Consider the following 20500-nt stretch of genomic DNA (forward strand, 5'->3'; position numbering starts at 1 on the left):
ACCGGCAAGGCTGCGGTATAAGGAAGGGTCGGTATATGGTGCTCCATCTGTGGAAGAGAGTTTCAAGCGGGTGTCGATGGGTGTAGAGATGGGGTTACAGTTGAGCATTTTGGCACGATCTAAAATTTCGAGAGCATATTGTTCTTGGGACAAAAAAATGCCATGGGTGTTGCGGTGTACATTGATGCCTAAAAAATGATGAATGTCGCCTAAATCACTCATAGAGAATTCACACTTCAGAGAATTGATGATGGAATGTAGAAGTGTTGTGGCATTAGCAGTGAGGATGATATCATCAACATAAAGGAGTAGATACGCAATTTGCGTGCCACGATGCAGTATGAAGAGTGATGAATCGCACTTAGATGCTACAAAGCCGATGCCGTGAAGGAAGGTGGTGAAGCGAGTGAACCAAGCGCGCGGGGCTTGTTTGAGGCCATAGAGTGATTTGTGTAGGCGACATACATGAGTGGGCTTAGTGGAATCAATGAAACCAGAGGGTTGTTGGCAATATACCGCCTCGCGAAGATGACCATGCAGAAAAGCGTTTTTGACGTCAAGCTGATGCATGGGCCACGACTGAGAAGTGGCAAGGCTAAGGACCACACGGATGGTGGCCGGCTTGACCACAGGACTGAAAGTTTCGCCATAGTCCACCCCTTCCCGCTGAGTGAAGCCGCGAAGAACCCAACGTGCCTTGTACCGGGCGAGAGAGCCATCCGGATTTAGCTTATGATGATAGATCCATTTGCCAGTCACAACGTTCACACCTGCAGGACAAGGAACCAAAGACCAAGTGTCATTCTGCATCAAGGCATTATATTCGTCTAACATCGCGTTGTGCCAATTGGGATCCCTAAGTGCAGATTTGTAGGTGGCCGGAAGTGGCGAAATAGGAGACACCGTGAGAACCTTAGGCATAAAATACCCGGCTTTGGCACGCGTTTTCATCTTGTGTGCGTTCTCGGGTGGAGTCACGGGAATAGACCGGGGTGGCAGAGGTGGAACTTGTGGCTTGGTAGGAGAGGGTGGCGCGGAAGCAGAGGTGCATGCGGGCGAGAGGGAGGCGGTGGGAGGGCTAGCAGGCGCGGTTGGGGCGGGCAAGCGGGCAGACGTGGCAGGTGGGGATTCGGGAGCAGGTTGCGAGGCTGATCCGATCGATTGGGTGGGCCTGGAAGCGGGCGACGTTTGGGTTTGGTCAGCAGCGCCGGTTGTAGATTTGTTTGGGTAGTCCGAGGTCGGTGGGGCGTGGCCATCAAGGAGGATCGGCGGAAGCTGCGTGGGAGGCGGGGAATCCGGTGCAGGAGGAGAGTTTGTGGTGGGCAGTGTGGGCACAGTATATGGAAACTGTGTCTCGTCAAATATGACGTGCCGAGAAATAAAAACCCTGCGGGAAGAGAGATCGAGGCAACGGTACCCTTTGTGTTCAAGGGGATATCCGAGAAAAACACAGCGTACAGAACGTGGAGATAATTTGTGTGGGGCGGTAGCGTAGGTATTTGGAAAGCAAAGACAACCAAAGGCGCGAAGGTGGTCATAGGAGGGGTGAGCACCGTGGAGAAGATAGTAGGGTGTGTTAAAATTAATCGGGCTAGATGGACGCCGGTTGAGGAGATACGTGGCGGTGTGAAGTGCTTCGACCCAAAAGGGAGGTGGGAAGTTGGCTTGGATGAGTAGGGTGCGCACAATATCATTGGTAGATCGAATGAGGCGTTCGGCTTTGCCGTTTTGGGGCGAGGTGTGTGGGCATGAGAGGCGAAAAGTGATACCATTATCGGAGAAGAAAGTGCGAAGAGATGTGTTGATGAATTGACCACCATTGTCACATTGTAAGCATTTAATGAGAACATGAAATTGCGTGAGGACATATTGGAAGAAGCGTTGTAGGGTGGGGGAGGTGTCGGATTTGGAGCGCAACGGAAAAGACCATGAATAATGTGAGAAATCATCCAAGATAATAAGGTAATATTGAAAACCAGAAAAACTAGCAACCGGTGAAGTCCACAAATCACAGTGAATTATTTGAAAGGGGCCGGTGGTACATGTTCTAGAGGAAGGGAAAGGGAGACGGGGTTGCCGGCCAAGCTGGCAAGATGAGCATATAGGGGCCGGTTTATTACAAAGCTGAATAAAATCACGAGAAAGACGTGAGAGAGTAGCGTGGCCGGGGTGACCAAGCCGTTTGTGCCAGGTATCGCCGTTGACCGCAACGGAGAGAGCCATCGTGGTGTGCTCCGAATCACCATGGAAGGGGTAGAGTGGACCTGGGCTATTGGAGCGCATGAGAACCGTCCTGCTGGCGAGATCCTTCACATCAAAGCTGAAAGGGTCAAATTCGACGGAACACCAATTTTCAGTAGTAAATTTACGAACCCCAATAAGATTGGTGATGATGGATGGTGATACAAGAACATCATTAAGGGTAAAGTTTGTGGGTGAGAGAGTAGTGGTTCCAGATGCAACAATAGGGAGCTGATGGCCATTACCAACGGTGATGCTAGAAGAATTAAGCCGTGAAGGAGAGTGACAGATGGAGAGGTTACCTTGCTGACCTGTGACGTGTGAAGAGGCGCCTGAATCCATTATCCAGTCGGTGGCGCTGTTGGGGTGTTGGGTCGCGACGTTGCTGTAGGCCTGGTGAAACAAGGCCTGCTGATCCCAGCTAGAGGGCCCCGGCAGCAGTGTTGGAGCAGCAGGAAAGGGCGCCGGCGTGGGGTAGTTTGCCGATCCAGGAGTCGCATACGGGGCAGCAGCAAAGGGCCCGAGCGTGGTGTAGGACCCCGATCCAGGGGCAGGTGCAGCAGCAGGGAAGGGCGTCGGGCCGGAGTACATAACCGGATACGCCTGCGTGGGAGCGGCGGGACGAGGGCCGAGCACACCAGCGGCGTTCGGTGGCACCCACGCCGGGCGAGGTAGAGCCGCCCCATAGGGCGCAAAATAGCCCATCCATGGAGTGATGGCAGCAGGCTGGGGCGGTGCACGCCCGCTGTCGCCGCGACCGCGCCCTCGGCCGCGGCCACGCCCGTAGCCGCCGGTGCCTTGCCCACCGCCGCCTTGGCCGCCGCCACCTTGGCCTCCTCCACCGGGGCCAGCAGAGCCCTGGCCGCCGCCGGGGACGCCGCGAGCACCACCGGAGGGGTTGATGCTGCGAGCACCAGTCGAGGAAGAGGAGTCGCCTAGTCAAGAAAGAAGCGGATGTAGGAGGAGATGTTGCAGTTGTGAACTGTGAGGGGAGGGAGAGAAACCATGGGAGGGGCGAAGGAAGTGATGGCGCCGGTGGCAGTGGAGTGAAGCGCCGGCGAGGTGTCGGAGGAGGCGGGAGGGAGGGTAGGCGAAGACATTGCCGGTGCGGTGCTAGCCGCTGTGCCGGACATGGCTCTGATTACCAAGATAGATGGGTCAACTCTCTCGTATATCTCTTGTATTACATCTGATCTGAACTGTTACATAAGTAGAAGAGAGAGGGAGAGAGCGCAGCGGTAGCAGGGGCACACGCAGGTGCATGCAGTCCGTAACAGAAGGGATAGCAGGGGCACACGCAGGTGCATGCAGTCCGTAACAGAAGGACGTGCCTACAGACTAGGGAGAGGTCGTTACATCAAGTGTACACGTACGGTGTTTAACAGTAACTTGGCCGGCCAGGGAGTCCTTGGTGGGGCCGAGTGCTGACTTTAACAACAAATAACCATTAATTTTGCTCAGTTCATGGGCAAATTAGCACTGAATCCCTGTCTCTGCCTCTTGTTTGAACATCCCTCTTATGATAATCAGAACAAAGCGGCCAAAGCAATCCTTTGGATCACATAGACATCATGGTCGACATAGTATTAACTCATTGAATGAATTTGTACATAACTTAACTTCTTCCCCTAGTATTTGCCTTATTTTTTTAGCATCTTACATACTTAATTATAGGTTGGTCGGATCTGTTGTATGAGGTAGGCTTCAGGCCAACGGAAGATGATTTACTGGATGGCTGCCGCCACAGGTCTTCGGGGTTCCGTGTGCACCTGTGACATTTTGTATAAATTTGGAGGTGTCCAACTCCATTATCTACAAATTAATTCCTTGCTTCCATCCCTTATTGAGAAGCCAGATTTTATAGTTACTTAGGCAGAGCATATACATCACTAATTTATTTATAGATGGTCTATTGATTTTCAGATTCTCTGGTTGCTGAACATATACCAACTATTTTTTTGTATCATGTATGCTTTTCGATCCTACAAAATTGCAACTTGTTGCAGCATTTCATGGTGTGGTCTGTGGTGTCACTTACTAAGCTTGACTATAGTATGCAACTTTTAGAGTTTGCTGATGATGCATGCAACCATTTGAGATTTGGGCATAGGCCTTTATACTAATAGGTGTTCTCCCTTTCTGATCTGGTGGTGGCCTATAGAGATTGTGCCAGATTCAAGGTCACTGCCCACTAAGAATTCTTACATCTTTGCTTCTTGGTTATGGGACAAATTTGCCGAATGAATTTGGAATCCCCAGATTTTACTTCTCCACGATGAGGTTAGTCCTTGGAACCCACACTTTCTGCAAGATCAGTTTGCTCTTTTCCTTTAAAGATTAGTACTGATGCATACTGCTGTATTTTTTTGTTGAGGTAAAAGAATACCACTTATATCAGTACATGATTGTACCATCCTATACCTTCTTAATTGTGTGTTTATTTGGTTAGTCAAGAAGCATCTAATTACATGTGTGGGTATGTTGAAAACATGTAAAACCTTCATACTCTGCTTTTCTTTTGCAAACACATCTATGCCTACACATCTATGCAGGCTATTCACTACTACTACTTTGGTGTCGCAATTAAGAACTATATTGCCTAATGCATGTTTATGGGTTATCATCAATATTATTGATCATCTTTGGCTTTTGCTACTCTGTTGATCTTTGCACTTCCTCTCTACCTCTTAATCTGCATCATGGCGTGCTATGCACTTCTCACTTATGTGTTTTTATTTTCGTTCTTTCTTGCTGTTCGGGTCAAACAAATAGTCTTAGTATACATGTTAGAGAGTTAATTTCATGCATGGAGGTCTCTCTCTTTCAAATAGTCAAGTTTGTTCTTGTATTCAGATGCTATGATTTATTCTATAACTGTTTAGATTTATCTGTGTATGCTAACTCTTTTTCCTTAACTTATATTACATGGACCTCTGTTGTTTATTGAATGCATACTTTTTGCAGTGTTTGCCTGGAATTCTCATGGTGCATCTTCCTAGCTTGGATTCCTTTCCAGTTTATACTCCAATCAGTTGGCTTTTAGTATATCTGCATGTACATAGGTTGTAGCAGCGCCAACGCATAGTTGCGAGAAAGCCATTGTCATTAATGTATTGTTTAGTATTACCGACACTGCATAATGGACATGGTTGTTCCATTTAGTTCCATCTCTAAACCCATGTTATATTTCTGAATGCCATGGGCTCCTACACATACTCCTGAATTTAGACTAGGTGGCCTACGCAAAATGAATATGGATTCAACTACTATATTGATCTTTTCGCGAATATCTTGTTACTATGATATGCTATATCTTTCCATATGTTTCATGGTTATTCAATTGTTGGTCATGTGATTTGTAGGCTTCACACCTGCTTACTCCTTGATTGTCCATCTTGGATATTTATGTTTCCTTTTGTTCATGAACTGTCTACTGCTTACTCCACCTTTCTGCCCTGATCACTCATATATGCATCTTTGCTATTATACATTGCTATATAAAAGCAATGTATGCCATTATCAGGTGATATCATTACTTTTAGTCTATCATGGTATCATGTAATAATGGAATATAACTATCTATTAAGTCAATCACATATGCATGGTTTGAATACTCGGCTCGCTCTCGCTTTTCGCGTCAAGGGAGCAACGGGTCATCTAGCATGAATAAAGGTGAAGCATATGTTTTCGCCTTCAAATGCACTTCCAAGGGGCTGTGCCTGATCGTCTACTCAATATAAACAAATTGCAAGATCCCCTTGTTATATAATTTGGCATTAGTATAGATGCCTACCAAGACTTCTATGTTTATCATCCTTTTGAATCTTATGTAATCACCTAAGACCATCATGTGCGTTTAACTGTCGGCATTTGCTACTTAGGCTGATGTGTGGTATGCTTTTGAAACAGCCATGATGAAAGAAATATAAGTTTTCGTCCTCTGCCTATCTACATGCCTTGCTCATAACATTGTAATGATTGTTTCTAAGCTTCTTAGAAAACATGTATCATCAGCCATCATCTATCTATCATCAAACTGTACTTATTTTCATACGTTTCATTCTGTGTCTACATATTTTAATGCACACTCTTTCAATACTTGGTTTGCACTCGGCCTTTGCGCCATTGGCGCAACGGGTCATCTAGTATGGGGAAATGAGACATATGTGGTGGGCATAAAGCCCAGAAGATAATTACATTAAGCTTTTGTATAAGAAGCCCCCAGGTATATTAAGCGCGCATAGCGCGGCATGAGTGTGCGGTCAAAGCATACTTGAAGCTTTTAAGGCTATATATAAGAAGGGGAGAGAGAGGATATAATTTAAAAAGGGAGACGGAGGCAATGAGACAAACACATATTTCAGCACTAGGCGTAGAATCTTCAGAGTCTGGCCGTGTTCCATGGGTTCGACTCGAGTCGATTATCTGATGCATCACGCAGGCGGTACGCACCTCCGGTGAGAACTTTGTCAATGATGAAGGTACCCTCCCATTTGGGCTTGAGCTTGTCCTTTTTCTTCTCTGAAAGGCGTAGAACGAGTTCCCCAATCTTATAAGTTTTGGCCTGTAATTCTCTGCTTTGATACCTTCGAGCCTGCTGTTGATAGAATGCGGAACGGGCCTTTGCGACGTCACGCTCCTCCTCCAGGGCATCTAAGTTGTGCTACCAATCCAGCTCGGCTTCTCTCTCTTCGTACATGCGCACTCTAGTTGAGTCATGGATGATATCGCAGGGTAGCACTACCTCTGCGCCGTACACCATAAAAATGGTATGTATCTGGTTGTGCGATTTGGCGTGGTCTATAGCCCCCATAGTACGGAGTCGTGCTCCTCGACCCTGTGCGTATCTGATTCCTTCAAGGATTGCACTAGTCTGGGTTTAATGCCGCTCATAATAAGACCATTCGCTTGTTCGACTTGATCGTTTGTTTGGGGGTGATAGATGGAGGCATAATCAAGTTTTATGCCCATTTTGCTGCACCAGGTTGTCGGCTGTGAAGTTTGAGCCATTATCGGTGATGATGTTGTGGGTGACATCGTAGAGGTGTATGACCCCGGATATAAAGTCTATCACTGGTCCGGACTTGGTCGTTTTAACTGGTTTGGCTTCTATCCATTTGGTGAATTTATCGACCATGACCAACAAGTATTTCTTCTTATGGCTTCCTCCTATATGGGGTCCAACCATATCGAGCCCCCAGACCGCAAAGGGCCAAGTTATGGGGATTGTTTGGAGGGCGGTACGTGGCATATGGCATTGATTTGCAAAAAGCTGGCAACCGACACAATGTTGGACAAGGTCCTGTGCGTCTGCCCGGGCTGTCGGCCAGTAGAAACCTGTACGGAAGGCCTTGCTTATGAGCGCCCGAGCTGCGGCGTGGTGGCCGCCGAGTCCGACATGAATTTCGGCCAAAACCTGCCGCCCTTCCTCTTCGGAGATGCACCTTTGTAGCACTCCGGTCGCGCTTTTCTTACAAAGCTCTCCCTCCTGGACTTTGTAGGCTTTAGAGCGCCGCATAATGCAACGTGCCTCATTTTGGTCTTTTGGGAGTTCCTGCCTTTTTAAGTAGGCTAAGAAGGGTTCCGTCCATGGGGCGATGACCGCCATAATCGCGTGGGCCGAATGTGTTATTTTGGTGGTGGAGCCTCCGATTACGTCAGATTGTTCAGGATCTAGGGTTGTATGCGGATCCGGACTGGTATTGCCGGCCTCCCCTTCCCATACCACGGATGGCTTGAACAACCTTTCCAAAAAGATATTAGGTGGGACGGGGTCGCGTTTAGCACCGATGCGGCAAGGATATCCGCCGCTTGATTGTTTTCTCAAACCACATGGTGGAATTCGAGCCCCTCGAACCGAGCTAACATTTTGAGAATGACATTGTCGTAGGCCGCCATTTTCGGGTCCTTGGCATCAAAGTCTCCATTTATTTCATATATTGCGAGATTTGAATCCCCACGCACTTCTAGGCATTGAATGCCCATGGAGACTGCCATGCGAAGACCGTGCAACAATGCCTCATATTTTGCTGCATTGTTGGAATCTGTGTAAAGTATTTGGAGTACGTATTGGACTGTATCTCCGATGGGGGATGTCAGGACGATGCCAGCCCCTAGACCAGCTAGCATCTTAGAGCCGTCAAAGTGCATGATCCAATTGGAGTACGCGCTGTACTCTTTAGGGAGTTCGGCTTTTGTCCGTTCGGCGATGAAGTCAGCCAGTACTTGCGACTTAATGGCTCGTCGTGGTTTGTATGTTATGTCGAATGGGAGGAGCTCGTTAGCCCATTTAGCAATCCGGCCCGTGGCATCGCAGTTATTTATTATGTCATTGAGTGGTACTTCGGAGGCCACCGTGATTGAAAACTCTTGAAAGTAGTGTCGTAGTTTTCGGGATGCCATGAAGACCGCGTATGCTATCTTTTGATAATGTGGGTACCGTGACTTGCATGCAGTTAGGACAGTGGATACGTAGTATACCGGCTTTTGAAGTGGGAATTTATGTCCATCTGTCTCTCGTTCGATGACGAGCACTGCACTTACAACTTGGTGTGTTGTAGCTATATATAGCAGCATGGGTTTGCTGACATTTGGCGCTGCCAGGATTGGATTGGTGGCCAAGAGGGCTTTTATTTCCTCCAGCCCGGCTGTAGCCGCATCCGTCCATTCGAAGTGTTCGGTGCATCGAAGAAGGCGATAAAGAGGTAGTGCCTTTTCTTCTAATCGGGAGATAAAGCAGCTTAAGGCGGCCACGCATCTAGTTAATTTCTGAATTTGCTTGAGGTCCGTGATAACCCACAAGTGTAGGGGATCGCAACATCTTTCGAGGGTAAAGTATTCAAACCAAATTTATTGATTCGACACAAGGGGAGCCAAAGAATATTCTTGAGTATTAGCAGTTGAGTTGTCAATTCAACCACACCTGGATAACTTATTATCTGCAGCAAAGTATTTAGTAGCAAAAGTGGTATGATAATAACAGTAACGGTAGCCAAAGTAAAGATAATTGTTTTTGGGTTTTTGTAGTAGTTGTAATAGTAGCAACGGAAAAGTAAATAAGCGAAGAACAATATATGAAAAACTCGTAGGCAATGGATCAGTGATGGATAATTATGCCAGATGCGATTCCTCATGTAATAGTTATAACATAGGGTGATATAGAACTAGCTCCAGTTCATCAATGTAATGTAGGCATGTATTCCGTAAATAGTCATCCGTGCTTATGGAAAAGAACTTGCATGACATCTTTTATCCTACCCTCCCGTGGCAGTGGGATCCTAGCGAAAACTAAGGGATATTAAGGCCTCCTTTTAATAGAGAACCAGAACAAAGCATTAGCACATAGTGAATACATGAACTCCTCAAACTACGGTCATCACCGAGAAGTATCCCGATTATTTTCACTTCAGGGTTGTCGGATCATAACACATAATAGGTGACTATAGACTTGCAAGATAGGATCAAGAACACACATATATTCATGAAAACATAATAGGTTCAGATCTAAAATCATGGCACTCGGGCCCTCGTGACCAGCATTAAGCATAGCAAATTCATAGGAACATCAATCTCAGAACATAGTGGATACTAGGGATCAAACCCCAACAAAACTAACTTGATTACATGGTAAATCTCATCCAACCCATCACCGTCCAGCAAGCCTACGATGGAATTACTCACGCACGGCGGTGAGCATCATGAAATTGGTGATGGAGGATGGTTGATGATGATGACGACGACGAATCCCCCTCTCCCGAGCCCCGAACGGACTCCAGATCAGCCCTCCCGAGAGAGATTAGGGCTTGGCGGCGGCTCCGTGTTGTAAAACGCGATGAAACTTTCTCTCTGATTTTTTTTCTCCCCGAACGTGAATATATGGAGTTGGAGTTGAGGTCGGTGGAGATCCAGGGGGCCCACGAGATAGGAGGGTGCGCCCTGGGGAGGGGCGCCCCCCTGTCTCGTGGACAGGCCCTGGGTCCCCTGGTGTATTTCTTTCGCCCAGAAATTCTTATTAATTCCAAAAAGTGCCTCCGTGGATTTTCAGGATATTCCGAGAACTTTTCTTTTCTACACATAAAACAACATCATGGCAGTTCTGCTGAAAACAGCGTCAGTCCGAGTTAGTTTCATTCAAATCATGCAAGTTAGAGTCCAAAACAAGGGCAAAAGTGTTTGGAAAAGTAGATACGTTGGAGACGTATCAACTCCCCCAAGCTTAAACCTTTGCTTGTCCTCAAGCAATTCAGTTGATAAACTGAAAGTGATAAAGAAAAACTTTTACAAACTCTGTTTGCTCTTGTTGTTGTAACATGAAATGCCAGCATTCAAGTTTCAGCAAATATTATGAACTAACCATACTCACAATAACACTTAGGTCTCACAATTACTCATATCAATAGCATAATCGGCTAGCGAGCCATAATAATAAAACTCGGATGACAACATTTTCTCAAAAGAATCATAACATGATATAACAAAATGGTATCTCGCTAGCCCTTTCCGAGACCGCAAAACATAAATGCAGAGCACCTTTAAAGATCAAGGATTGAGTAAACATTGTAATTCATGGTAAAGGAGATCCAGTCAAGTCATAGCCAATATAAACCAAAAGTAATGAATGAAAATGACAGTGTGCTCTCTAGCGGGTGCTTTTTAATAAGAAGGGTGATGACTCAACATAAAAGTAAATAGATAGGCCCTTCGCAGAGGGAAGCAGGGATTTGTAGAGGTGCCAAAGCTCGATTTTAAAATAGAGATTGAATAACATTTTGAGCGGCATACTTTTGCTGTCAACGCAACAACTATGAGATGGCTGTATCTTCCACACTACATGCATTATAGGCAGTTCCCAAACAGAATGGTAAAGGTTTATACTCCCCCAACCACCAACAAGCATCAATCCATGGCTTGCTCGAAACAACGAGTGCCTCCAACTAACAACAACCCTCGGGGAGTTTTGTTTAATTATTTTGATTTGCTTTGATCTTTTTGGATCATGGGACTGGGCATCTCGGTTACTGGCCCTTTCTCGTGAATGAGGAGCGGAGTCCACTCCTCTTGAGAATAACCCACCTAGCATGGACGATATAGGCAGCCCTAGTTGTAACATGAGCTGCTCGAGCATACAAAACAGAATTTCATTTGAAGGTTTGGAGTCTGGCACATACAAATTTACTTGGAACGGCAGGTAAATACCGCATATAGGAAGGTATAGTGGACTCATATGGAACAACTTTGGGGTTTAAGGAGTTTGGATGCACAAGCAGTATTCCCGCTTAGTACAGGTGAAAGCTAGCAAAAGACTGGGACGCGACCAACTGAGAGAGCGACAATAGTCATAAACATGCATTAAAATTAATTCACACCGGATACAAACATGAGTAGGATATAATCCACCATGAACATAAATATCATGAAGGCTATGTTGAGTTGATTCAACTACATGCGTAAACATGTGCCAAGTCGAGTCACTCAATTCATTCAAAGGAGGATACCATCCCATCATATCACATCATAATCATTCTAATAGCATGTTGGCACGCAAGGTAAACCATTATAACTCATAGCTAATCAAGCATGGCACAAGCAACTATAATCTCTAAATGTCATTGCAAATATGTTTACTTCATAATAAGCTGACTCAGAAACGATGAACTCATCATATTTACAAAAACAAGAGAGGTCGAGTTCATACCATCTTTTCTCATCTCAATAAGTTCATCATATATCGTCATTATTGCCTTGCACTTGCACGACCGAATGATGTGTATAATAATAAGAGTGTACGTGCATTGGACTAAGCTGGAATCTGCAAGCATTCAACTCAAGAGAGAAGACAAGTAATATGGGCTCTAAGTTAAATAAACAATCATGCATATGAGAGCCATTAAGCATTTTCAATATGGTCTTCTCGACCCCCAAGGAAAAGAAAAGAAAATAAAACTATTTACACGGGAAAGCTCCCAACAAGTAAGAAGAAGAACTAGAAATATTTTTGGGTTCTCATTTTAATTTCTACTACAAGCATGGAAATTAAACTAACTAATTTTTTGTTTTTTCTTAAAGTTTATCAAACACACAAGAAGAAAACTAGAAAAAGAAATTTAAACTAGCATGGATAATACAACGAAAGAGTATGAGCACCGACGACTAGTGTGTGAAAAAAATGTAAATTCGGTGAGAAATACGTACTCCCCCAAGCTTAGGCTTTTGGCCTAAGTTGGTCTAATACCAAGGACCGCCGCTACTCTCCCCGGTGTAATGGGAGGTGTAATCAGGATACCACTGGATGGTCATCTCCGGATCCCACTGGACATATGAGGCTCGATAAGGGTCCAGTTCAGGTTCCGGCTCAGGTTCAGGTTCGGGAGTAAAAGCTTGAGCTCGATGATTGTTCACCGCTTCCGGTGTGACAAGAAGATTTTCTACAAGCAAATCAAACAACAGAGGCGCAGGCAAAATAATAATCTCAAAGTGTTTCTTATTAAATCTAAGTTTATACAAGAGCATCTTCTCTTCGTTGTCAACAATAAACTTATGTGCTACCATGCTCTTGTAATCTAAAATGTGAGGAGGCAATTTTATCTCCTCTTTCTCATGATGCCTAATGGGTATCTGAAAATGTCTAGCAAGACGTGCAACATAGATACCTCCAAATATGGGGCCTTTTGTACGATTCAGGGCTAGCCGTTTATCAACGATGGAACCCATACTAAAAGTATTATCTCCAAGCAAAGCATGTTGAAGAATGATGATATCAGGAATGGTCAAGTTTCCACTATTTCCACGACCAATCAAGCATCTACTAGCAAATATGGCAAAGTAGCATAAAACAGGATAGTGTATGCTAGAGACTTTTGCCTCGGAGCCCTTCTTTGGCTCCTCTACAGCTATAGTGTTAACAAAGCCACCCACATCTTCACGATGGGGTTCCTCTAATTCTCCCTCATAAGGTATCCTACACACCACGCAAAAATTACGTAAAGACATTTCTCTGAATTCATCATATAAATGAAATGATACTGCACGTGGCGACTTCTTCGGATAATAATAAAAGTTTTGCACGAAAGTATTGGTGAGTAAGAGATACTGATCGATTCGGTCGTTCATGAAACCGGTGAGGCCTGTAGTCTCGATCAAAGAATAAAAATCTTCATGAATTCCAGCTTCTTTCAAGAAATTCTCACATGGCCATTCACACGACCGTACTTCCGCTAAGCGAGGAAGATTATACTTGGTTTTTTTCCTTCTCTTTGGCTTGTTTTTCCTAAGAGCTTTGGCTAGAAGAGCCCCTCAAAAGTTTCCTCAACATTTTCTGAAAATTTCTGAGATTTTAGTAACTTCAAAATAAAAGTGAATAAAACTAAACAAGATTGATAGCAACTACTCCTACAAGTGCCTAGAGCCTATATCATGCATTAGAATTGCTTGGGACCTCATAAATCTAACATGCAAGCTCAAGAACATGGTCACCTATGCAGCAAAAATTTGCAATGAATAAAGCACTAGAACAAAAACTAATTGGACCAATGGAGGAGTCACATACCAAGCAACAATCTCCCAAAGCAGTTTTGTGAATGGAGCTTTGAGCAAGGAGATCGAAAATCGCAGCAAAATGAGCTAGAAATCATGCTTGAGCTGGATGGGGATTTTTTTGGGTAGAAGATGAAGTGTGTGGGTGCTAGCATAAGTGGAGGGGGCCCACCAGGGGCCCACGAGACAGGGGGCACACCCTTCACTCTCGTGGCCTGGTGCTTGCCCCTCCTGAAGTGATTTCAGTGCCTAAAATCCTCAAATATTCCATAAAAAATCATACTAAATTTGCAGGGCATTTGGAGCACTTTTATTTTCGGACTATTTTTTATTGCACGGATAATTCAGAAAGCAGACGGATAATACTATTTTTGATTTATTTATTCTAAATAACAGAAAGTAAAAAGAGGGTACAGAAGGTTGTGCCTTCTAGTTTCATCCATCTCGTGATCATCAAAATGAATCCACTAACAAGGTCGATCAAGTCTTGTTAACAAACTCATTCCGAATGACACGGAACCGGAGAAATTTCGAATAACACTAAGTTACCTCAATGGGGATATGAAAATCCCCAACAATAAGGATATCATACTTTTTCTTGACAGTAGGGAGAGGAAATTCAAAACCTCCAATAATAATAGTTGGAACTTTTCCAATAGAATTCATGCTATGAACTTGAGATTGTTTCCTCGGAAAGTGTACCGTATGCTCACTACCATTAACATGAAAAGTGACATTGCCTTTGTTGCAATCAATAACAGCCCCTGCAGTATTAAGAAAAGGTCTACCAACGATAATAGACATACTATCGTCCTCGGGAATATCAAGAATAACAAAGTCCGTTAAGATAGTGACATTTGCAACCACAACAGGCACATCCTCACAAATACCGATAGGTATAGCAGTTGATTTATCGGCCATTTGCAAAGATATTTCAGTAGGTGTCAACTTATTCAATTCAAGTCTATGATATAAAGAGAGAGGCATAACACGAACACCGGCTCCAAGATCACATAAAGCAGTTCTAACATAATTTCTTTTAATGGAGCATGGTATAGTTGGTACCCCCGGATCTCCAAGTTTCTTTGGTACTCCACCCTTAAAAGTGTAATTAGCAAGCATGGTGAAAATTTCAGCTTCCGGTATCTTTCTTTTATTTGTAATGATATCCTTCATATACTTAGCATAAGGATTTACTTTCAGCATATCAGTTAAGCGCATACGTAAGAAAATAGGTCTAATCATTTCAGCAAAGCGCTCAAAATCCTCATCATCATTTGTCTTGGATGGTTTAGGAGGAAAGGGCATGGGTTTCTGAACCCATGGTTCTCTTTCTCTACCGTGCTTCCTAGCAACAAAATCTCTCTTATCATAACGTTGATTCTTTGATTGTGGGTTATCAAGATCAACAGCAGGTTCAATCTCTACGTCGTTGTTTTTGCTAGGTTGAGCATCAACATGAACATTATCGTTAACATTATCACTAGTTTCATGTTCATCACCTAATTGTGTTTCAGCATCAGACATAGAAATATCATTGGGATTCTCAGGTGTGTCTACAGTAGGTTCACTAGAAGCATGCAAAGTTCTATCGTTTTTCTTTTTCTTCTTTTTAGAAGAACTAGGTGCCTCTAAATTATTTCTCTGAGAATCTTGCTCGATTCTCTTAGGGTGGCCTTCAGGATACAAAGGTTCCTGAGTCATTCTACCAGTTCTAGTAGCCACTCTAACAGCAAAGTCATTTTTATTATTTAATTCATCAAGCAAATCAATTTGAGCTTTAAGTACTTGCTCAGTTTGAGTAGCAACCATAGAAGCATATTTGCTAACGAGTTTGAGTTCATCTTTAACTCTAGCTATATTATCGCTCACACGTCCTATCTCGAAAGCATTATTCTTTAACTCTCTACCAACATAAGCATTAAAACTTTCTTGTCTAGCTATAAAGTCATCAAATTCATCTAAGCATGGGTTATGAAATTTAGTAGAGGGTATTTCAACTTTATTATATCTATAGAGAGAATTTACCTTTACTACCTGTGTCGGGTTATCAAGACAATATGGTTCTTCAATAGGCAGTATATTAAGACCATGTATTTCTTCAATAGGAGGTAAATTCTTAACATCTTCAGCTTTAATACCTTTTTCTTTCATTGATTTCTTTGCCTCTTGCATATCTTCAGGACTGAGAAATAAAACACCTTTCTTCTTCGGAGTGGGTTTAGGAATAGGCTCAGGAGTTGGCTCAATTGGTTCAGGAATTACTTCGGGAATTGGCTCAGGAAGAGTCCAATTATTTTCATTAGTCAACATATTATTCAATAGTACTTCAGCTTCGTCGACTGTTCTTTCCATGAAAACACAACCAGCACAACTTTCCAAGTAGTCCTTGGAAGCATCGGTTAGTCCATTATAAAAGATATCAAGTATTTCATTTTTCTTGAGAGGATGATCAGGCAAAGCATTAAGTAACCGGAGAAGCCTCCCCCAAGCTTGTGGGAGACTCTCTTCTCTGATTTGCACAAAATTATATATTTCCCGCAAGGCAGCTTGTTTCTTATGAGCAGGGAAATATTTAGCAGAGAAGTAATAAATCGCATCCTGGGGACTACACACACAACCAGGAGCAAGAGAATTATACCAAGTCTTAGCATCACCCTTTAATGAGAACGGAAATATCTTAAGGATATAAAAATAGCGAGACTTCTCATCATTAGTAAATAGGGTGGCTATATCATTCAACTTGGTAAGATGTGCCACAACAGTTTCAGATTCAAGGCCATAAAAAGGATCAGATTCAACTAAAGTGATAATCTTAGGATCAACAGAGAATTCATAATCCTTATCAGTAACACAAATAGGTAAAGTAGCAAAAGCAGGTTCAGGTTTCATTCTAGCATTAAGAGACTGCTGCTTCCATTTAGCTAATAATTTCTTAAGATCATATCTATCATCGCAAGCAAAGATTTCCGTAGCAGCTTCTTCATTCATAACATAACCCTTAGGAACAACAGGTAATACATAATCATTGGGAGAACCTTCATCATCACTATCATCTATAATAGCATCTTCAATATTTTCATCCCCCCTAACTCTAGTAAGTTGTTCATCAAGAAATTCACCTAATGGCAAAGTAGTATCACGCACAGAAGTAGTTTCATCATGCATAGCAGAAGTGGCATCATCAATAACATGCGACATATCAGAATTCATAGCAGTAGCAGGTTTAGGTGTCGCAAGCCTACTAATAACGGAAGGAGAATCTAGTGTAGAGCTAGATGGCAGTTCCTTACCTCCCCTCGTAGTTGAGGGCAAAATAGTAGTTCTGTCGTCTTTCAAGTTCTTCATAGTGATCAACAAATATAAATCCCAAGTGACTCACAGAATAGAGCTATGCTCCCCAGCAACGGCCCAAGAAATTAGTCTTGATAACCCACAAGTGTAGGGGATCGCAACAGCTTTCGAGGGTAAAGTATTCAACCCAAATTTATTGATTCGACACAAGGGGAGCCAAAGAATATTCTTCAGCATTAGCAGTTGAGTTGTCAATTCAACCACACCTGGATAACTTAGTATCTGCAGCAAAGTATTTAGTAGCAAAAGTGGTATGATAATAAAAGTAACAGTAGCAAAAGTAAAGATAATTGTTTTTGGGGTTTTGTAGTAGTTGTAACAGTAGCAATGTAAAAGTAAATAAGCAAAGAACAATATATGAAAAGCTCGTAGGCAATGGATCAGTGCTGGATAATTATGCCGGATGCGATTCCTCATGTAATAGTTATAACATAGGGTGATATAGAACTAGCTCCAGTTCATCAATGTAATGTAGGCATGTATTCCGTAAATAGTCATACGTGCTTATGGAAAAGAACTTGCATGACATCTTTTGTCCTACCATCCCGTGGCAGCGGGGTCCTAGCGGAAACTAAGGGATATTAAGGCCTCCTTTTAATAGAGAACCGGAACAAAGCATTAGCACATAGTGAATACATGAACTCCTCAAACTACGGTCATCACCAAGAAGTATCCCGATTATTGTCACTTCGGGGTTGTCGGATCATAACACATAATAGGTGACTATAGACATGCAAGATAGGATCAAGAACACACATATATTCATGAAAACATAATAGGTTCAGATCTGAAATCATGGCACTCGGGCCCTAGTGACAAGCATTAAGCATAGCAAAGTCATAGCAACATCAATCTCAGAACATAGTGGATACTAGGGATCAAACCCCAACAAAACTAACTTGATTATATGGTAAATCTCATCCAACCAATCACCGTCCAGCAAGCCTACGATGGAATTACTCACGCACGGCGGTGAGCATCATGAAATTGGTGATGGAGGATGGTTGATGATGACGACAGCGACGAACCCCCCTCTGGAGCCCCGAACGGACTCCAGATCAGCCCTCCCGAGAGAGATTAGGGCTTGGCGGCGGCTCCATGTCGTAAAACGTGATGAAACTTTCTCTCTGATTGTTTTCTCCCCGAACGTGAATATATGGAGTTGGAGTTGAGGTTGGTGGAGGTCCAGGGGGCCCATGAGATAGGAGGGCGCGCCCTTGGGGGGGGGGCTGTCTCGTGGACAGGCCCTGGGCCCCCTAGTGTATTTCTTTCGCCCAGAAATTCTTATTAATTCCAAAAAAGTGCCTCGATGGATTTTCAGGACATTCTGAGATCTTTTCTTTTCTACACATAAAACAACATCATGGCAGTTCTGCTGAAAACAGCGTCAGTCCGGGTTAGTTTCATTCAAATCATGCAAGTTAGAGTCCAAAACAAGGGCAAAAGTGTTTGGAAAAGTAGATACGTTGGAGATGTATCAGTCCGTTGGGGTAGCCAACTGTGATAGAGCTCGGATTTTAGCCGGGTTTGCTTCGATTCCTCTATTGGAAACAATAAAGCCCAAGAGCTTTCTGGACGGTACGCTGAAGATGCATTTTTCCGGGTTGAGCTTGATGTCATATTTTCGGAGATTGTCAAACGTAAGCCTCAAGTCGTCTATTAATGATTCGACGTGTCTAGTTTTGATGACCACATCGTCTACATATGCCTCCACTATTTTGCCGATTTGTGTTTCCAGGCATGTCTGAATCATGCGTTGATAGGTTGCACCGACTTTTTTGAGCCCGAAAGGCATGGTGTTAAAACAGAAGGGGCCGTATGGGGTGATAAATTCCGTTGCGGCTTGATTGGACTCCGCCATCTTGATTTGATGGTATCTAGAGTATGCGTCGAGGAAACACAATGAGTCGTGTCCTGCGGTGGCGTCGATGATTTGATCGACGCGGGGGAGGGGGAAGGGATCCTTGGGGCAAGCCTTATTGAGGTCCTTGAAATCGACGCATAGGCGCCAGGATTTGTCCTTCTTTGGTACCATCACCAGGTTTGCTAGCCAGTCCGGATGTTTAATTTCTCTGATGAATCCGGCCTCGAGTAGCCTGGATAGCTCTTCTCCCATGGCTTGTCGCTTGGGTTCTGAAAAGCGCCGAAGAGTCTGCTTGACCGGCTTGTATCCCTTTAGTATGTTTAGGCTATGCTCGGCCAGCCTACGTGGGATACCTGGCATATCCGAGGGATGGCAGGCGAAGATGTCCCAATTCTCATGCAAGAACTCTCGTAGTGCGGCGTCTATTGTGGGGTTCAGCTGTGCCCCAATTGATGTTGTTTTTGTAGGGTCCGTTGGGTGGACCTGGAATTTTACTATTTCGTCTGCTGGTTTGAAAGAGGTGGACTTGGGTCGTTTGTCGAGTATCACGTCGTCCCTGTCCACTCTGGAGTGTAGCGCAGTTAACTCTTCGGCCGCGAGGGCTTCGGATAATGTCTCCAGGGCCAGTGCGGCAGTTTTGTTTTCGGCGCGGAGCGCTATGTCCGGATCACTCGCCAGAGTGATGATTCCATTGGGCCCCGGCATCTTAAGCTTCATGTACCCATAATGGGGTATAGCTTGGAAGCTTGTTAATGCATCCTGCCCCAAAAGGGCGTGGTATCCACTGTTAAACGGAGCCACTTGGAATGTGATTTCTTCCGACCTATAATTCTCCGGCGTACCGAATACCACATCCAGTGTTATTTTTTCGGCGCATCGTCCCTCCCGACTAGGGATGATTCCTATGAAGGTCGTGCTGCGTTGCTCAATGCGGCTCTTATCTATTTCCATTTTGTTAAGAGTTTCCTCATAGATGAGGTTTAATCCGCTGCTGCCGTCCATGAGCACTTTAGTAAGCCAGAAGCCGTCCACAATTGGACTAAGGACCAAAGTAGCTGGTGCTCGGACTATTTGGAATTGAGGTTCGTCACTGGCATTGAAGGTTATGGCCGTATCATTCCACAGGTTTATTGCTGCGACATGGCAGACTTCGGCGAGGCTGTGGAGCGCTCGCTTGTGCCTATTGTTTGAGGCAAAATTCTCGAAGACTATCAGAACTGTATTGTTATTTTCTGTGGGATGGTGTTCTGCGGTATTGTTGATGAGAAGGTCCTCGCCGCTCTTACCTGCCGAAGTATCCAACATGCTCTAAGGCTGTGTGTTGGTATGATGACCGGTGTGCTGTGAATTTTGCATGGCCTGTTGAGCCATCCCTCCAGTACGGTTCCACGCCCTGTAGAGGGCGTTGGCTTCTTTGTAATTGGGTTGGGTGACTTGCGAGAGCGCACCCTTTTAGTTCGGACGAGGGGTTTAGTTAGGGCCGGAGGATCCCAGAATTTTGTTTGGGTT

The 20500-nt window shown here is 44.2% G+C and overlaps 1 long non-coding RNA gene across 1 annotated transcript; it reads right to left on the reverse strand.

The window, feature by feature from the left end:
• Positions 1 to 2092: 2092 nt before the first annotated feature.
• Positions 2093 to 2773, reverse strand: LOC119304078. The gene is made up of 2 exons (XR_005148101.1): positions 2544 to 2773; positions 2093 to 2307 (listed from the first exon to the last, which is right to left on the reverse strand). It is a non-coding gene; the product is annotated as an uncharacterized LOC119304078 (long non-coding RNA).
• Between the last annotated feature and the right edge of the window lie 17727 nt (positions 2774 to 20500).

This window comes from Triticum dicoccoides, chromosome 1B (assembly GCF_002162155.2).
Source record: "Triticum dicoccoides isolate Atlit2015 ecotype Zavitan chromosome 1B, WEW_v2.0, whole genome shotgun sequence".
NCBI classification, from domain to species: domain Eukaryota; kingdom Viridiplantae; phylum Streptophyta; class Magnoliopsida; order Poales; family Poaceae; genus Triticum; species Triticum dicoccoides.